The sequence below is a fragment of the Elephantulus edwardii genome, unplaced genomic scaffold, assembly GCF_000299155.1.
Source record: "Elephantulus edwardii isolate Elephantulus edwardi_28Jun2011 unplaced genomic scaffold, EleEdw1.0 scaffold00064, whole genome shotgun sequence".
NCBI classification, from domain to species: domain Eukaryota; kingdom Metazoa; phylum Chordata; class Mammalia; order Macroscelidea; family Macroscelididae; genus Elephantulus; species Elephantulus edwardii.
In genome coordinates this window covers 481,166-486,867 of record NW_006399814.1, presented here as the reverse complement: position 1 = coordinate 486,867, position 5,702 = coordinate 481,166, and the positions used below count along the sequence as shown (strand labels likewise).

At 47.6% G+C, this 5,702-nt stretch overlaps 1 pseudogene; it reads right to left on the bottom strand.

Annotated features, from left to right (window-relative positions):
• Window positions 1-4,565: 4,565 nt before the first annotated feature.
• Window positions 4,566-5,144, bottom strand: LOC102863900 (annotated as a pseudogene).
• Between the last annotated feature and the right edge of the window lie 558 nt (window positions 5,145-5,702).

Sequence of the window (5,702 nt, the reverse complement as noted above, 5' to 3'; positions counted from 1 at the left end):
ACTCGACGGCACATAACAACAGTCCTGATTCATATATATATTAACACACTCCTCTTTAAGGAATAAGCAAGCGCCCTCTTTCTTGGTAGTCAGGAGATACAGAGCTCTCGGATTTTGGGGAGCAACTTGTGCCAGTGATATCAGCTGATGATGGAGTGAGGCTAAGGAGGCCATTGTTGTTTCTAGGGCTAACTGCAAGTGGTCTTCAAAGTCCTGGACAGAAATAATTCTATGGCCAAGAGCTCCCCCTGCCAGCCCTCCAGCAGCAACAACAGAGGCTGGGCTGAGTCCAACCATGATTGTGAGAAATGCTGTCTTTTTATTTGGAGAACTCGGAGGAGCCAAGTCAATTCAGATTCACTATACACGGCGAGCTGGGTTACAACTATTACAGAGAAACAGGGCCTTTTTGTGGTGGAATTTATACATCTGTGTTCAGTCCCATTACACCAACAGTGTTTGGCTGGTTTGGCTACAGTGTGCTTATTTATGCTAACATTGGGTACACAATTGCTGTGCTCCTTAGCAGGGGATATAAATGAGGAAGTTACGTAGCAGATGTGAGAAGGCTTAGTCTGCTTTTCAGATTCTGGTTCCCAGAGAGGGTTTGTGTCCCAGGATGGTGGAGCACTCAGTTTGGGCTGAAGGGCTTGCCTAAAGTGTTTGGGTGGAGTACGGTCTAGAGCAATTTATTGTTACTGCAGCTAGCAAAGACTGTTTGTTGTAAAGAGGCACACAGGAAACAATGGGAAAGATTGGTCACAGTCTAGAGAAATTTATTGTTACTGCAGCTAGCAACGACTGTTGTAAAGAGGCACACAGGAAACAATGGGGAAGATTGGTCACCATCTGATTTTGGTTAAGGAATAGCGAGATGCTCTGGATAATTTGGATCCAGGATGAAGGCTGCACAGTCTGTAGTCCCCTGGTGACTTGTTCTACTATGTTCTGTTCAGCTTGGATAATGGTATTGGAAACCTGTACCTGGGTATTGGCATCTAGGACAAATTCTCTGCGTATATGTATAGTGCTAGAGGGCAAGGAGCTATATCCAGTAGGATATAGTTTTCCTTCAACCCCAGCCTGCCACTTGGTATTCCAGGAGTCTGAAATGAAAAGGTGAAAACTACTCCCTGAGTAGGCAAAAATGTCTGTCTGGCTAGCCCCAAGTTTAGATAGGAGGCCCTTGCCAACAGAATTGGGCACGTAGGGATGATTAGGAAGGAATCGGTGAGTACTTGTTTGTCAAAGGTAATGAGGAGAGGTTGAGTGTTAAGGGGATTGGAAGGGAGGCCACCAATCCCCATTACTGAAACCTTGGAAGGGAAAACAGAACCCAAGAAGGAAGGGAGCACTGAGAAGGTAGCTCCCGTGTCAACCAGGAAGGAAACTGGCTTACCCACTACCTGATGGGTTGCCTTGGGCTCAACAAGTATGATGGGGGTCATCGAGCCTAGACATCATCACTCTTCAGCAACCAGGCCTTGTAGGTCAGCTGGGACAGGGACTGGGTCCAGTGGAGGGGCTGTCCTATTGTAGCTAGGTGCCAAAGGGCAGTCAGCCTTCCAATGGTCTGTTGTCCACAGATAAGGCAAGGCCTTTTTGGAGGGTGGGGGTTAGAGGCATGGTTAGCCCAGTGGTCCTCTTTGCTGCACTTAAAGTATGCACCAGGGGCTAACCAGTTTGTTGAATGAGCAGGTGTTTTCTGACCTTTTACCAACGTTGGCTGTAGGGCAGCTGTCAGGGCTTGGACCTGCATATTTACCTTCTGTAGAGTGTGAATCTGTCTGTTCCTCTTGGGCATTGAAGACTTTAAAGGCCATGTTTACCAGGACTTGAATGGGTGTTTGGTGACCATCCTCGGTCTTTTTAGTTTCTTTTTTATGTCAGGGGCTTATCGAGTAATAAAGTAAGTAGCTAGGACAGTGGCCCCTGCTGGGGAGGTAGGGTCTAAGCAGGTATACTGAGTTAGGGCTTTGGAGAGATAGTTAAGAGAAGCAGTGGGATTCTTGTCCTTAGCTTGGGTAATTTCTCTAAGTTTATAAAATTAACTGCTTTATGGGAGATGGCATGTAGGCTGGCGAACAGACACTGAATCATACAATTGAGTTTGGCTCAACCATCCCTTTTTGCTGCTATATCAGCTTGGTAGGTCCAATTCAGTTCTTTCCAGGGAATGGCTTGGGCCAACTGGCATAGTGCTATCTGTTAAGTGTACCTGATCTGCGTGCTGCTGGGCGGTAGTGAGAACACATTCTCTTTCATCTAGGATCAAAATAGAGGACAGTACAACAAAGAGATCATGCCAGGTTAGGTCATAGGTCTGCATCAGATACCTAAATTCTTTGATATAGGTTGTCAAGTCTTTGGAAAATGAGCCTAGACCCTTTTCTATTTGGGAGAAGTCAGATAGGAAGAGAGAAGTCAGTCAGGGAGAAAGGTGTTTGGATGCGAATGGGACTGTCAATGCCTGCAATTTCCCAAAGAGGACAGAGGAGAGAGTCGGTCTGGTGGGACCAGGTGTGTCTAGCAACTGAAGATGCAAGGGTGGGGAGTTGAGTCTGGGCTAACTGGAGCTTAAGGGGTGGCGGGTTCTGGAGGGGACAGTGGGTAGAGGGGAAGGGTAGGCTGGGAAAGGAAGTCTACAGGGTCTGAAAAGTCCAAGTTTTCTGGAAGGGATTATGATGAGTCTTGAGAAGAAGTAAAGGAATGGGATGATTTGGTACTGGGAAACTTACTCGGTGAAGGGGTTTGGCCTAAGAAAACAGCACAGGTTGGCAGGATTTACAGAGAAAGAGACAAGAGCATAAGTAAAAGAAAGCTTGGACATATGGGATCTCTGGCCATCTTTGAGTCTACCTGCAGAAACTGTCAATATCTCAAAAGGTATTGAAATCAAAGGTTCCATTCTCAGGCCACTGAGAATTGTTATCTAGGTGGCATTGTGGCCATGTCCAGTTACCATAACAGATTAGTCTCCTGGGTAGAGGTCCTCGGGCAGGCCCAGGTCTGAAAGATTTAAAAGTAGTCAATGCAAGGAACTGTCCCTTGGGGGCTTAGACATTTGGCTACCCTTGGTGTTTAGGTCTGTGGGTGAGGCAACAGAGATTCAGGCCATCCCCTGGAAACCAGGAGTCTCAGATATGAAGAGAGGCTAAGGATGGTGTGGGCATCTCCTAGTGCAATTAATACACACCCTAGCACAGACAATAGCCTGGGAAGAAGCTCCTGGAATTACTTGGTATGCGTGGACCTCCTGACACAGATCTGTGATTTTGGTTTTTATTTGTGTGTGGGCAGGAATCCAGTAGCAGATGTGAATCCCAAGGGAGCTTAAAATACCTGGAGGCAATATGCCTGGGGACTGTTCTGGACAGTATCTGGGAAATTTTATGAGCAAAGAGGCCTTTCTGAGGGAGAGACAGAAGTCAGAAAAGAAGTATGAAAAAAGTAATAAAATAAAATGAAATAAATGAAAAAAAAAACACAGAAAAGAAGTATGAGAGGATAGAGGAAGAAGGAGGGAAGAAGGCAGAAGAACAATAGGGGCAGAGAGTTTTTGATGGGAGGAGGCGCCAGATAATTTTCAGCAAGGACTCTTCCACAATAGAGGTAACAGTGGAATGCAAGAATGAAGAGTTCAGGGAAATTGGACACCACTGATTACTGAACATAAACACAAGATGGGTAGACAACACAGGGTCTGTCCCTTCAGTCCATGCAGGCGTCCCTCCAGCTGTGCACCTCACGACGTAAAGTGTGTCTTAGTGTAGGCATGCCTGTACCAAGCCCAGGCCTGGTTGTAGGTCCCTAGAGGATCCCCCAAATTGCCAGTAAGCCATATGACAACACCACGGAACCACAGGTGGGGACCAAATCAAACCCCATGGCTTTAGAGCAATGTCCGCCATGGAGCCTCTTCACAAGCACTCAAATCATTCAGCCAGCAGACCTCACACAGAACAGGAGAGAACTGGAAAAGGGGGAGAGAAGTGGAGACATTACCATTCAAACATCTTGACACTGTGGGGGCTAGTAGGTTCAAAAGAGAGCAAGGGGGCACCATACTTGTGATGAAGGAGGGCTGGGGTGCAGCACACCTTAACTTATCTCCCAGGTTTCGGCACCAGATGTAAGGTCATAAGGTCACAAAGTCAAGAAAGGAAGCAAGATTCAAGAAAGCTTAAGGCAGCTTTATTAAGGGAGATTAAGATTCCTTGGCCTGGAGAGAGATATCAGGGAAGTTACACATAAGATGTATTTGGGCAGGTTTTTATAATAGGGTTGTAGGGAAGGGAGATGTATATGGACATTCCAATGTAGTTAGTTGTTGGTCATGCTAGGGGGTGAGTCTTTTTTCTTTTTTTTAGGGGCTGAATTTTAATAGAATGTGAAAGTTCTGACCTCTTAGATTCAATCGTACTTTGAAATTACTGATTGATTCAAAATGGTTTTATGGAAAAACTAATCTGTAACAAAAACTTGGCATTGAGTATGAAGGCTCCACTGTTTTGTTTTGAGCAAAGCATATGAAGGGTCCAGGGCGGGCGGGCGGGCTGGGACGTTTACAGCAGTAGGCATTTTCTCTTCCTCTTCTTGATGGGGGGCGGGCACAGGACGACTCTGATGGCTTCCTCAAACACTGTCTTGAGGCCTCGCTGCGTGAGTGCTGAGCACTCGAGGTATTTGACAGCACCGATCTCCTTCGCCATTGCCAAGCCCTGCGGGTAGGTGATGGGGGTCAGCTTCTTCTCTTTGAGCTTCTCGATAATGTCCTTGCCATCCCTCAGATCAAGCTTGGTCCCCACGAAGATGATGGGAGTGTTGGGACAATGGTGCCGCACCTCAGGGTACCACTTTGCACGGACATTTTCGAATGATGCAGGGCTCACCAAGGAAAAGCAGATTAAGAACACATCCGTTTGCGGGTAGGAGAGGGGGCGCAATTGGTCGTAGTCTTCTTGTCCAGCTGTGTCCCATAAGCCCAGGTTCACGGGTTTTCCATCGACCATAACATTGGCAGAGTAGTTGTCAAAGACAGTGGGGATGTACTCTCCAGGAAAGGCATTGGTCGTGTAGCTGATGAGCAGGCATGTCTTACCGACGGCTCCATCTCCCACCACCACACACTTGATGGCCTGCATCTGGGCCGCTCGTGGGGTGCCCACAGCGGCTGCGCGCTGGGGCGAGAAGTGGCGGGCGCGGGGTGCCGGGACCGCTGTCCACACTGCCTGGCGCTCAGCGGACTGCGAGCCGGAGCCTAGCGGCAGCCACCACCCAAAGCTGAAGGAAAACTGCTGGGGATGAGTCTTTTCATTCCTCTTGTTGATGTGCTGCAATTCCGAGTTTTCTATGCTGATGGACCATACTCTTCAGTTGGCCGATCACAGGACTGAAGAATGCGACACATCATCACAAAGCACCAAAGGATGAGACAAATTAATCATCCCCTGCCCCCACCTCGGTTTCTGCCCAACACCTTCCAGGTTGACTAATTTAATCTGAGCTTAGAAGGATGGAGGCGGTTTGAAGGAAGAGGCTGAGAGGACAGGCCTTGAGATGACTGGAATGTTTGGAATGTCTTTGTCTCTGGGGATGTCAGTGAGCAGGAGACCACTTGCCGCTGGCTCAGGAGAAGAGCACAAGGACAATGAAGCTTCTCCCAGTAATCTCTGAGGAGAGAATTTTTACTTCTCTTAGGA